The 14,045-nt window shown below is 40.0% G+C and overlaps 1 long non-coding RNA gene across 1 annotated transcript; it reads right to left on the bottom strand.

The window, feature by feature from the left end:
* Positions 1-9,326: 9,326 nt before the first annotated feature.
* On the bottom strand, positions 9,327-12,953 carry LOC127017255 (uncharacterized). The gene is made up of 3 exons (XR_007766556.1): positions 12,635-12,953; positions 12,461-12,539; positions 9,327-10,032 (listed from the first exon to the last, which is right to left on the bottom strand). It is a non-coding gene; the product is annotated as an uncharacterized LOC127017255 (long non-coding RNA).
* Positions 12,954-14,045: the final 1,092 nt, after the last annotated feature.

The following is a 14,045-nucleotide window of genomic DNA, read 5'->3' as shown; positions in this document are numbered from 1 at the left end:
CACCTCTTCTTTTGCATGAAGATTTATAAGTAATGTCCTTAATTTTTAGTTAGTGAGTTACGGTATAGACAGAGATAGTTGGAGGAGATTGTCCTACGGTGTAAGCTGGCGTAGAATCACTGAAGGCAATGAAATAATGACAACTTATATCCTCTGGCTATCTGGCCATCTTGAGTCACAAGCACAATTCTTAAGCTATTTAAATTGGACAATGGTTTCAGACTGCAGTCATCTTCATTTGACAGCACCAGTACCCTGTCTACCTACAAGAGTCCCTGCACCTTCTGCACAAATACTACTCAAAGTTTATATTCATTTATATTAACAATTTTGGCAAAGTGCTTGCTTTTATTGGATAGTAAGATGATCAAATCTGAAAGACACCTATTCTGAGATGTTTAATTCCTTTCAAGGAATGAACGCAATTTCATAACTAAAAGAAATACCATTTAAATAATCTACCAAACATCACTTTAATAGACTTTTGTCAAAAGACTCAGATCTCCAATGCAATCAAGGAGATGTCACATTTACCCAAAAAGGGGAAAAAACTGAGGACAACACAAGAACAGAAAGACTTAAAAGTGATGCAGTAGGCTTGTTGTTTGTTACCTGAGAAACTAAAAGTTTAGAAAACAATAGAAAAGATCATGCCAATTGTCACAGTGATTACCTTGGATACTTCAGCTGTGCTTTGTGATGGTACTGCAGATATATAAAATGAAATTTAAAAAAAACCAAACAAAAATAAAACAAAAAAACCCAAAATGTAATCTAGAAGAGAAGGAGAGGAGCTCGTTCCACAGATTTGCAGTGGTATCTGCTCTTCATAGGATCTGTATGATATGACTGTGTTCAGAGGTATCCACTTCTGAAATACTTCTGCTAATGTGCAATTTTAACATCTCCTGAAGGAAAACTGAAAGTGATGGGAAAACTGAAAGGTATGGAAAGGAATTAAAGATTTGTGTTTTCCTACTGTTAGTCATTTATGGAGGAGTCTTATAAAAGATATATTCTTAGTAATTGCTGCAGAGCATGGAGACAACACAAGAGGAGCTGGAAGGCTGGGAATACAATAAAGCAGTAAGACTAGTAGATGTGAAAGAAATTAATCTTAGCAAACCAGAAGTTGAAATGTTATCGGGGCGGGGTAGGGAAGGGAGGGAAGTTGAGGATGTCATGGAAAAACAAAGTCTGATGGCCAGAATTGAAGGTGAATTTGAGGATGTTTATGGGACACTCCTCCCAGCTACGGGATGCAGCGCAACAGAAAGCATGAAGAGCATTGTACTAGAAAACAGTTTGTAGTATACTGGAAAATAAGTCAGTTGATGCAATAACTAAGCCACACAAGAAGTGACAGACGCACCTACTGCATTTCTGGCTGCTATCGTACTGCATCAGTAACACATTCAGTATTGCCCAAATATGTATCTGGCATACGCCAGATAGTTGGTTTTGTTTTCCAAAACAGGAAATAAGATAGTGACTTTTTCTCCAGACTACTATTATACATTTGCTACCATGGAATTCGGAGAGCCAAACACTCTTGGTCAAGTCAAAAATCTTCTCTTAAATCTGCATTTAGGTCATCAGACTGACGAAAGGTTAAAGGGAAACAGTAATAGGCCTCAGTTTTCTTTTTCTTATAATTCTTAACGGAAAAGAACATCACAGAACACACAGGAAAAGAACATCAGTATAAGAGGGTGAATACCTATACCTCTGGTAAAATAAAATTTTGCACCAAATATCCTGTCTTTATTTTTACACAACTGTCAAGAATGCAAACAAGCACTAAATCAGAGACTCTCCTGCTGGCTGACAGCAAGATACTCAAGTTTATCATTGAATTTAAAGGGATATATTGTCATTTCTTCTAAATACAAAATGCAATACAACGCAAAAGATACCTTTCTGCTTTCCTCAGATATCTGAATCCTCCTTCTTCCAGTTTTATGCTTTTCAAACACCAACTTCATAAAATTCATGGGCTTATACAAAAACAGACCACAGTGGTTTCCTACCAGCCCAACATTTTTATCAATTTTTCAAGGCCCCTTAGATAGTAGGCCACATATCTTGGATATCAATGTGGTTTTAGTAACAATCTTGGCAAAATGAAGAATTCTCCTTCACACTGCAAAATGAGAAACACTTCAACTAAACATAGCCTGGGCCTGTTGCCACCAAAGCAAATATGACTTTCATTACTCTTTTCAAAAGACTGGACTCTTTCGCAAAAATAGTATTCACATCACCTTTAGTCAAAGCTCTTAACACACAAGAACTAAACTCACAGAAAAAGAAAGGAGTGAAGAAGGAGAGTTAAGATCCAAGTTCCAGAATCCTTTTATAGAGTAAAACCTTTCCCCTAAAGTCTCTCCAAACAATCCGTTTCACCAAATTATTTGTAAAGGCACATGAGAGAACATCTGACACAATCTCATATGGTGAGAGCATGTGTAAGACATCTTTAAGATGTTTGGTCCGCTCATCCTGCTTTGTCATTCTTTCTAGACTCTCTTGGCCTCCTCACTACCCGTCTGACAAAGCTCTGCGCCACACCATCTGCATGCCAGACTCCTCCAACCGCGCCGAACCACAAACAGGGAAGAACTGCAAGTTCTCCACTGAGTGTGCTAAGGCATTGTTCCTCTGATGACCTTCTTTAATGAGTTGCTCCCGGAATTTATTTTTTTTAAACAAGGCAATGGAATCATAATGTCGTTCACACAACTAGATTAAAGAACGTTTCACTTCTGGGAACTAGCTATTTTACTCTTTGGTTGGGCAAGAAAAAAGGAGGGGTTGGATACTGGAAAGAGCTTGACCTGTTTATCACAGCCTCAGTTTACTACAGGTCACAGACAGAAGACTGAGTGGTTTTAGCCATCCCCCATCTGGTTAGAAGGGCTAATTTCCTATGTGATAAAAAAGAATTTCCAGTATACTAAAATTCCTGTAAGAATTTTGGCATTTGTGTATACCTTCAGAAGTTTTTTCAGTAAGTCTTACTGACAGAAAATTAATGAACACACTAAAACCAAACATGTTCTGGTGCAAAGGCAAGAATAGCCATTCAAAGGCAAGAGTCACCTTGGGTGTCATCACAACCATCTGTCACGACGTCAAGCCAAACAAGATGGTATAGTGTCCTGGTTTCAGCTGGGACAGAGTTAACTCTCTTCTTAGTAGCTGGTACAGTGCTGTGTTTTGGATTTAGTGTGAGAATGATGTTGATAACACGCTGATGTTTTAGTTGTTGCTAAGTAGCGCTTATCTTAAGCCAAGGACTTTTCAGTTTCCCATGCTCTGCCAGCAAGCAGGTGTGCAAGGAGCTGGGAGGGAGCATAGCCGGGGCAGCTGACCTGAACTAGCCAAAGGGGTATTCCATACCATGGAACGTCATGCCCAGTATATAAACAGGGGGGAGTTGGCCGGGAGGTGCGGCTTGGGAACTAACTGGGCATCGGTCAGTGGGTGGTGAGCAATTGCATTGTGAATCACTGGTTTTTTCCTTCCCCCCCTTCCTTTTTTTTTTTGTTGCATTCCTTTTCATTACTATTATTATATTTCATTATTACTATTGTTAGTATTATATTTTACTTTAGTTATTAAACTGTTCTTATCTCAACCCACGAGTTTTACTTTTTTTTCCCCTTTGCTTTCCTCCTTCTCACCCCACTGGGAGGGGGAGGGGGAAACGGCTGCATGGTGCTGAGCTGCTGACTGGGGTTAAACCACGACATATAGTTAGTGGAGTTAGCAGAAGTTACCAATAACCAAGCTGTGTGCTGTAAGGCAGCTTATGAGGTACTTCAGAGAAGGGAACTGAACACAGCATCTGTTACAGCATAAAGTAGAAGACACATAAACATAGCTGGCTGCAGACTAAGTCAGCCTTTTTTAATACCCATATTACCACACAAGGTCTTTCTGAAGAGCAAAAAACAAACTAGTAACTTCAAAAAGTCTCACAAATGCTTTTCTTATGCAGGAAGATGGTGATCCTGGAGTCTTGTGCACACTGCTAGCAGTTAATCTCACTAGAATAAAAAAAGGTAACTGCAGCCTTTACTTATTATATGACTTAGCACTAAGCCATCCTGGAGCAAGGAAGCAGTGGAAGGAAAGGAATGGCTTTGAGAACATTAGTGTGAAATGGACTCTTCTGATGAATAAAAAGAAGCAAAGTTTCCCAAAATAACTTTGTTATTTATACCCAAATTTTTATGATGTGGTCATTCACAGGTGAAGTCCAGGTCCTACACACAATAATTGGGATGTTTCCTTTCCACAGCTACAACCTTCGGTTACGAGGAGTTCGTCAATGATTATTGATGCATCAGGAATCAGAAATATAATCTATATATACCGTGGATAAGTCATGGCATGATGCATTCAACACAGATGAGTCAACATATTCAACAGCTTAAACCATGTATGGGGAAAGTTCTTCCTGTTCATTAATGACTAACATTAGTCAGGCCTAATAAGCAGAACCAAGGGGAAAAAATGTTTGTGACAATTCACTGCCTTGTCTTTTTATTTATTTATTAAACAAAGGTTTCTTAAGTTCATGCTGTCTGCACAACATTATTTTAGCCTCGGGTACAGGATTTCTTGAGGTTTTGGGTTTTGTTTCTTTAAAGTCACAGCTGTAATAATCCAGACACTGGAATTCACTAAGTCATGTTATCATACCTATCACTGAAATAAAAAGAATATCCTACCAAAGAAAGCTGCAATCAAAAAGACCTGATTTATCCCAACATTTTACTACTATTAAGTCATATTTTAATAAACCGCTATGAACATTTTCAAGCGGCTCCACATTAGCAACATTATGCAAACAACAAAGATACCTGGTGAACAAGTTAGTAGATTCCGTTCACCATGCTACTCTTCTGAAATACAGGAATCGTAGGAATTAGATTTTAGAGAACAAAAGATAAATGCAGTCTGAAGATTCTAATTTTTGGTAGAAAAGTACCTCTTCACTATCTCATAACTATATCACAGCAGCATGTTTTCCTCAAATCAAGGTTCATAGAGAGAGATATGTTAAAACTTCAAATGGTCAGTCAAAAGTTTTACTACTTAAGGTCATGCTAGATCTTGAGCTGCTGTGCATTTGTACACTTGAGTTCTTTGAAGTCGCCTTCAATTTACCAACTGAATTATATTTCAGGATGTTTGGTAAGATTTCTATTTCAACAGGGTAACTTCTCACCAAAGTTGCATTGTAAAACATCCATGAAACTGTAAAACGATGCAGCTGTGCTACCGAGAGAAGAATTTTACTTTATTTAGTCACTGGTATTACTAACATACAGTGGTAAATTTTAGGCTCCGTGTCAGAAAATCAATTAAGCCTGACTTTGACTAAATATACAATACCACCGAAACTGATTCAAACAGGATTGGGTACTAGCTGGAGCATCATTTTAATCAGGAGAGCTTTTCTGAATCAGACCTTAACACAGAATGACAAACATGCAAGTAATCACAGTAAGAGTTTCTTAGTCTTAATACACGAATAGGTGGGCTCTGTCAAACAGAGCTCCAGCCTCATGGCAGTACTCTTTCCACAGCAAGCAATGGGACAGAACATGAGCACGTGCTTCAGCCTTCCCAGTACAAAGTCTGGCTGTTTCCTTCAAGCTGTAGAACTAGAACATTCTCTCCCACTGACCCTGTTATGGAAACATCAGCCTCCAGCAGGGAATAGGAGCACTAGGGCTTTAATTTTTCAAACCACCAAGCAAGATTTTCTGCAGCTCATCTGTCAACACACTTATTCCTGTGACATTTGGGGTGACAAATGTGGTGACCAAGAATTTACCGCAGCCTATTTCCACTGCTAGTCCATTCACTTGGCTTCAACTAAAACACTTAAATCCAAAGGACTCCACGACTAATATTTTCTTCTGTTTTAAATGAGTAATCTCTTACTTAATTGATTGTTAATTAAAGGTTCTAGAATACCAACACTGCAGACTGAAGTCCTCTCTAGAGGCAGCATAGCAAGCCACAACACAGTTTTCCCCATGGCATCTCACTGCATTTATCATCTCTGAGCAGACAGGTTTTGCCTCTGGGGTAAGAGCAGAGTTCAACAACTGTTTGGTCATCCCCTTCTTCTGATCCTGACATGAAGAACAGCAATTACTTCCAGCTGAGAACAGACTGAGAGCTAGGCAGTGGTCATCAGCTTATTAGCTCAGCTCTAGGAAAAAAAAAAAACCTTCAAGATGATCAGACTGCTGTAAGATGGGATTTAACTAGTTCATTTGGAAAATAACACGTATAAGTGAAGGAAAAGGAAATGCAGCTGCTACTTATAAATGACAAGCAGTCAAACCATTACTGTTCTCCTTTTATTCTTGCCAGTTCCTCAGTCACTAACCATTTCCGATCCAGTACAACAGCTGTAATATTGTATATAAATGCATTAATGCTCTAGGGAGATGTCCTGTTTGGGAGAACACGTACTTTTACATAGCTAACTTAAATAGTCTTTTTAGGTTTTCTTTTTGTTATCTTAGTACTGATGATTTACAGATTTCACAGGAAGCCTCCTATCAGCCAAGGCATGACTGCACAACCAAAGAATCTCCATATTTCAGGGAAACGTGTAGGCTAATTGTTTGTTGGAAAATGTACAGATGTAATCTGGGAATGCTCAAAGATTCAACGATGGGTTATTTTTTTGTGATGTTTTTCTGCAGATACTCTGCTTCTAACGGAACTGTGGCCTTATATGTAGAAACATGGGCTGTAACTTCCTATGACGTGCAACATGCTACCATACATGCTTTCCCTTTAACTCATCGAGTTTTCCAGGCTGCTGCCCACTCTCTGATGAAAGGAATGTCACTATGCATACAACACTAATTCATTCCAGTGCTTGAGACCTCACCAAATTTCACACCTACAAAGGCTAACACTTCAGTGCATACTGCAGGGCAAATATCGCCATGGATTTGGGCCAGGAGAAAAAAAATTTTTTTTTTTTTTTTTTTAAAGAGCTGATGTCTTAACGAGATTTTTAAATATGCTGTTCCAGAGTATATGTGTCTCTGAAGGCTTTTTATTGACTATGCTACACTTAAAATAATGAAGCAAGGAAGCTTAGGATATATCTATCATGATGATCAAATGATTCCAGAAGGGAACAAATGACAAATACGCTCAAAAATAAAATCAAGAGCTTAGAATTTGTAACAAAGAAAGTCTATAATATGGCATATAATTTTCACTCTTTGCTCTTTATCATAATAAATGCAATATTTCATCATATTCTGCTTTGGTAAATATTAAGAAGGACATTCTAATAATATATTCCAGTGGGTTGCTGTTTTAATGCAATGCAGAAACAATCAACCCATGCTGAATATTCATCTACTATGCAACTGTTATCTACTTCAAAAGACAAAGAAAGTAAATAAGTATCCCCTATAACACTTTGTTACAGTATGATACCTAAGCTATTCAACACAGCAGGGGTGAACAGTACTGAGAAGTTATGGACTTCAAAACTGTGCAACCTCACTGGAATTTTACTATGCTAATTAAAATCAAACTGGAAATCTGAACCTATGAAAGAGACATTCACATGTGAGAAACAAGGTATGACAAATTCCACTAGTGAATTAGACAACAGAACACACACAAAAATTTCATCACTGGTTGTTCACACCATAAGCCTCTCAAATTAACACCCAAGTATACCCCTTCCTCTCCTGTTTGTTTCCTCTCCAGACAAGATTCTTAGCAATTCTCCTTCCGTCTCTTAATTATCTGTTTTCCTTTCCAGACTACAGGTTTTATTTAAATCATAGAGCAGGGTACTGGCCATTCTCGAACTACTAGAGCAAGCAAATACTCTTTCACGATTCAGCTCTTTGGTTTGTGTATTTTGTTAAATCAGTGTTCTGTAACCTGATTTTTTTTTTCCTCCTATGACTTCTGCTGGTTACTTTATTCCACATTAGCAAGACAAAACAAAAGGGCAGGTAAAATTTCATAATGCCTTTGTCATTCTAAAAAGAGTGAACTACTGCAGCCTCTCAAGTGCTGAGAATGAACTGTGAAAACATAACACCCAATAATTACTTCCGCAAGGCTACCGCAGCTTCATTAAGCAGATTAGAGGAGGACAGTCCCTCTGATTACAAACAGGTGAAAGAAGGAAGAAAATACAGCTTTGGCTTTTTTCCTGAAAGTGAGGGAGACACTAATCAATGCAACAAACCAATCTGTCTCTCTTCGATCCTCAGTCATTTGTCAGATGCAATGAAGGAAAAGTAAAGAAACTCAAAGTATCAAAACACATACTGTTTTACTGCAAATGTAACTATTGCTTATTAAGGAATAATTATTATCAAGTAATAATAAACAGTTATTACTTATTGTCACAATTCTTTCTGCATCCAGTGCCTCTGTTGCTGGTTGCATTTCAGAGGTGAAAGAATCTCAGGGTGAAGGCTAGTTCAGCTTACCCCATAGCTTCACATGGAGACAAAACAGCTGTTGCAAATTTAACCTAATAATACTGCCACCACCATTTCAGAGTTCTTGCCTTATTACTTATAAGGATAGTATTAGTTTATTTGTTTTTTAAATCTATTACAAGAGTAGGAGATCAAGGAGAAGCAATTAATAAATTTTGTTTACTGAAGCTTCTGTAATTAAATCATAGAAAATTTCACTCTCAAAATTAAACAAATCTTAGATCTGAATACCATAATGTGAAAAAAAACCTGACTACAAATGAACTCGAAAACAAGAGGTAACTGTGGAGTAGAAGAGCAGGTAAATATCTAAAACTAATTCTTGATTGCAATTGTTTTTACTCATCTTTAAGCCTGTCCGAACAATGTTATGACTCATCATTTGCATCTGCTGTATATTCAAGACAAAGGTTAGAGTTTCACCCAGTCCTAATGAGTGAAGCATTCCAACAGCAACGTGTCCATACTGTTTGGACTCCCACTAGTACCTTCAGATTCGAGCAGTAGGGAACCAAAGCCACGACCTTCTTTGTCTTCAAATCTAGGATGTACCTCTCTGGTTGATTTGATACAGGTAGGTTTGGTGATTTTTAGGCAGGCCACAGGAAAGCCAGTAATAAAAAGTCAAACTTTTTTTCCTTGCTGTTTTTCATAACATAACCCAAGATCAAAGCTTTTCCATTTTTTGGCAATGAAAACATCAATCATATTATGAAAAGTTTTCAGAGTTCATTTTTTAAAGAAAGAGGGAGTGGACTTTCATTTTGGTTTAAAACCATTTTATTTCTAAAAGTTTGTGTGTGTATATATACATATCTGTAGATAACATTCAGCCACTGAAGACTGGCAGGTTCTATTGTGGAGCTCTGCCTAATCCTGTATTTTGACTTAAAGAGGTGCTAACAAAAAAAAGGCAATTTGCACTACAGAGAATTCTAGCTTGAAGTTTCAGGCTTCCTGCCACCGTAACTATTTGATTTTTGCAGTTTCTCCTCCACAGCTGGAGCTCACTAGGGAGTTTCATTAGATTTGTTCTTACAACCCAGGAAACACTTGGATTTTGTCCTTACAAGTCCCTGTTGCTATGTCTTGCTCCTTTCTCTGTATCTACAGTGAGAGATGTAACCGCAAGTCCAGTAAGATAAACCATTCATTAAAAGTACGAGAGGTACCTTTTTCTTCACGTTTTTAAGCTGGAAAGAAAAAACTAGAAAGGGGAGAAAAAGATCACACAGCATCTACTCCAAAACATGATCTAGAAAAGCCATGCAACTTCCAGAAAACATGAGAGAAAGAGCATTAATGGAAAGGATTTTTTTAGAAGTAATATCACTGGTCATTATGCCTGTTCCTCCATGAGTTCCTTCAGGGTGGATGCTGAAGAGACTATATGAGATGGCAGACTGCGGCCGAGGACATGGAATCAAAGTTGCTGCAGCCTTTGCGCAGAGGTACAAAAGCTGCCAGAATCTGGTGTTTGGGAAAAGCAGACAAGCTGGCAGTCACAAAGCTGAAAGCAAAGGACAATTTCAGTAAAGCACTGGTTAGAGAACAAACACTGTAGAGCTGCTTCAGGGCCCAGAGCACATGATAGGTTACTTAGCATACACATCCCAAACCTAGATAGATCATGTATTTGTCCCTGAAGCACTCCCCTTTCTGCTATTTAGCATTCCTATTGCATGTTTTATGAGGGTTTAAGTACATTAACTTCTGTTCATGCACTTTTCTGTGAAGCAAAAACCACCTTGTTTGGATGCCATTGAGTGCATCTCACTGTGTACTCTTTTTTTTTAGTGAATCACCATTTCAAGGGTTTATGTTGAGTGAAAAGAGGACCTTCCAAAAACTGTGAAGTGTCTATTCGCTTCACTTAGCACACAGGTACCTGAATGATGAGAACCCCGGAGGAAGTAAATTGGCACAGTTCAAACTCCCAGAAAACTCTTTGGGCAGAAGATGATTACTTTCTGGTTAGCACATCACGTATCAGTCTAATAATGAACAGAAATAGGGTATCTAACCACAAAGCTTGTCAGGTTATACAATAGCATAAAGAAACCTCTCTTTCTCTTGCATGCACTTACATACCATTTCCCTGAAAATATTAAAACTTTCTTTTACATGTTAAAGAGCAGTTACTGCCACGCTTCAAAAAAAAAAAAAAAAAAAAAAAAGAGCTGTAAAACAATTGTTTTCAGAAGCACTCTGGCAAAATGTTATCTAGCACTTGACTCCACTTGTGCACAAAATCCAAACTTTCTTTAAGGTTTTGTTCACAGCCTACTGCTATGAATGCAGGTAACCAATTCTTTAGTGTCTGCCTGAATCTGCAGTAAGCCTGAAACAGCTCCCTACAGGATATTTATAACTTTATGAGCAATCATCACAAGATAATCGTAACACTGAAGTGACTGAGCAGTTTAAAATACATAAAAAGCAGCTTCTCTCCTCTCTTAAAACTGGCATAAACTCCCTTCAGTTACTTGAAGGGGGTGTTTCATGCAAGCAATGACTACTTCTACTTGTGAAAAGGCAAAGGCATGGATTTACCAATGGTGAACAATGCCTGACCCATCTGATTGTCTTCTATGATAAGATGACTGGATTTGTGGATGAGGGGGAGCAGGGGATATCAGTTACCTCAACTTTAGCAAGGTTTTCAAGCACTCTCTCTCATAATATTCTTGTGCCTAAGTAGGGACATTACTGTCTGAATAAGTGGCTGGCTAGATGGATGAACAGCAGGGGTCTATCCTGGGATCATCCTGTTTAACATCTTCATCAACAGTCTGGAGGACAGGATGGAATGAATGGGTTTTTGTCAAGTTTGCAGATGGCACCAAACTGGCAGAAACCAGTCAACACACTTGAGGGCAGGGCTGCCACCTAGAGAGACCTCAGCAGGCTGGAGGAAAGGACTGACAGAAACTTCATAAAATTCAACAAGGACAAATGGAAAGACGAGCAGCTGCGAAAGAAGAGACTCTTGCACCGATGGAGGCAGGGATTGACTGACTGGGAACCAGCACTGCTGAAAAGGACCTGGTGGACAGGGAGGGGGTCAAGCAGCACACGAGCCAGCAGCGTGTCCTGCCAGCAGAGAAGGCCAACAGCATCCTAGGCTGTATTCACAGGAGCAGAGCCAGAAGAGCAAAGGAAGTGATCACCCCCTCTACTCAGAGCACTTGTTAGACAATATGTAGATCCTGCATCCAGTTCTGGGCCCCCCAGTATATGAAAGACATCAATAAACGGCAGCGAGTTCAGCAGAGAGCCACCAAGATGGTTGGGGGCTAGAGCACTTGCCCAGTGAGGAGAGGCTGAGGGAACCGGCCTTGTTCAGCCTGCACAAGAGATGGCTTTGGGAGGACCAAAGAGCAGCCTGCCAGGAGGAGGAAGATGGAGTAACAAGTGCTGTTAGCTACCAACACATATATATAAACTTTTAGAGTAAAAGTGAGAACCATGACCTCTCTCCAGAGGCAGCAATGCTTCTCTGCTGTACAGCAGCCATTCTGCTCTCTGCTACATGACTGAGATGGAATATCTAAGACAGCAAATCATACAAGAGTGTCTTGGAAACACAGCTCAACTTGGTCACACTCTGTGTGCTTATCTCCTGTGAAATCAAGCTGATGAAAGCTTCATGATAAAGACTCCAAACCAAAAAGCCATCAGCAATTAACAATAAGATTCTTATTGGTCCTATGAAGAGCCACAAACGTTCTTTGTTTTCCGAGTACCAACTCCTAACACCCTGCTATACAGCTGTGGATTCACAGCCAGATGTGCACAGGTCCACCCTCAGATAACAGGCCTCAAAGTTTATTACCAGAATTTTACCTTTTTCTTTTGAAGTAGTTTGCTGTTCCCCCCCGCCCCCGCCAGAGTCCAAGTTCAAACCAGGACCAGGACTTCTTGCCCCATACACCCACCTGAAAAAGCAGATACCAGTTGTTTCCAGCTTTGCTGAGCCCCTAGCAGGGTACGTGGCAGAGCCTGAACTAGTTGTACCTGCAAGCAGTAACAGGTCAGACAGCCACTCCCCAATTACTATAGTTGTGAGACACGTAGCCTGCAGTTACTGCAGCCCAGCTCCAGCACAGTACCTGGTGTAAGAGTCCCACGAGTTTCCTCAAAAGCTGGCCTCTGTTCAATTACTTGGGCTGACTGAAACTGCTTGGATTCCTCCACTTCTACACACAAGTCCACCTCCCTCCTACTATGAGGGTCACATAACAAATTTCACTTTTCCACAACCAGGGAACACGAGGGATGAGCAAAGCCACTCCAGTCCACCTCTGGCTCAGTGAAAGCATCGCTGCAGCTTCTCCACTCACTGTGCTGTGGGGTAGGACCTCAGAAGACACAGATGTTCTTGGAGACTTCCAGGTGTAGCTAAGCTTCCTCTTTCCCCTAGAAAAAAGGTCCCACTTCAGCTCACCCAGAGAGAGGGTCTCCTGAGCACTGGCTGTCCTCGCTGCTGGAGAAGGCAGTAACTCATCCCTCTAAGCACACCTACACCTGCTCCCACCAAGCTCAGCTCCCTCCTGCCCCCCAGCAACCACAGTAGCCAGCCAGAGACCCTCAGGGCCCACCACTTAGCCCTGCCCTTGCCACTCACTGCATGCACAACACCTGTGCAACAGCCAGCCACAAAAATTTAGTCAGGGACCGGAGCTCATGTGAAATCACCAGTATTTATTAAATTCTGCCACTTCTGTCTTTGGCATAGAAAATTAGCCTTAAATCAGGCAAAATTTTCTCCCTGCTGTGATTTGTCTGTATTTATCATTTTATATAATAAAAAAGAATACTTGGGCAAAATTTGTGCAAGCCACTCATGAATGTAAAACAGACAAAGGATAAAAAGTAGAGATCAGTAGCAACCAAGGCTCATGACTGGGCTTATGATTGCCATCTGTTCTGCATTCATTGTATTAAACCAAGGGAAAAAGCCATTTTCACCAGTCCAGAGGACAAAAGGGGCCCTAGGATAGAGTGCAGGGAGGGCTCAGAGGATTGTTAGATCTAAGAGGGATTTTTGCATGTGTTTGCATCTGTACCTGTTACAGAGATGCTCTTTTGTTTCCCCCAAATGACTTAATATATCATAGATATTGACATTTGGTACAGCAATCCTGCTTTTGGGGCACTGTGTATCTTTAATACTAGGGTATAAAGGGTACCTTTAATAACTAGGGTAGGGCTTTGCCACCTGGCTTGTTTACAGTGTTTGCTGGCCTGCTGCTACGATGTGCACTACGGTGAAATGTGCTTTTCTGACCAGGTTATATGCAATTTTGCAACAGCATACTACAAGCTTAAGCAAGGGTGTATAGAACTAAATAGCTCCTACAGATATGACCTGTTTCTGTCTTGAGTTCTGCCCATGCACGTAATATTTAATAAGTTCCTGTAAGGAACCAGAGGACTCTGAAGCACACTTTAATGTTGTAATGATCTCTCAGAATTAAATCCTAGTGATCAGATGTTTGAGAATCCGTGGGAGGGTTCTTC

This window comes from Gymnogyps californianus, chromosome 5, assembly GCF_018139145.2.
Source record: "Gymnogyps californianus isolate 813 chromosome 5, ASM1813914v2, whole genome shotgun sequence".
In the NCBI taxonomy this organism is placed as follows: domain Eukaryota; kingdom Metazoa; phylum Chordata; class Aves; order Accipitriformes; family Cathartidae; genus Gymnogyps; species Gymnogyps californianus.
The sequence above is the reverse complement of the archived record's forward strand: the minus strand, read 5'-3'. Positions and strand labels throughout refer to the sequence as shown.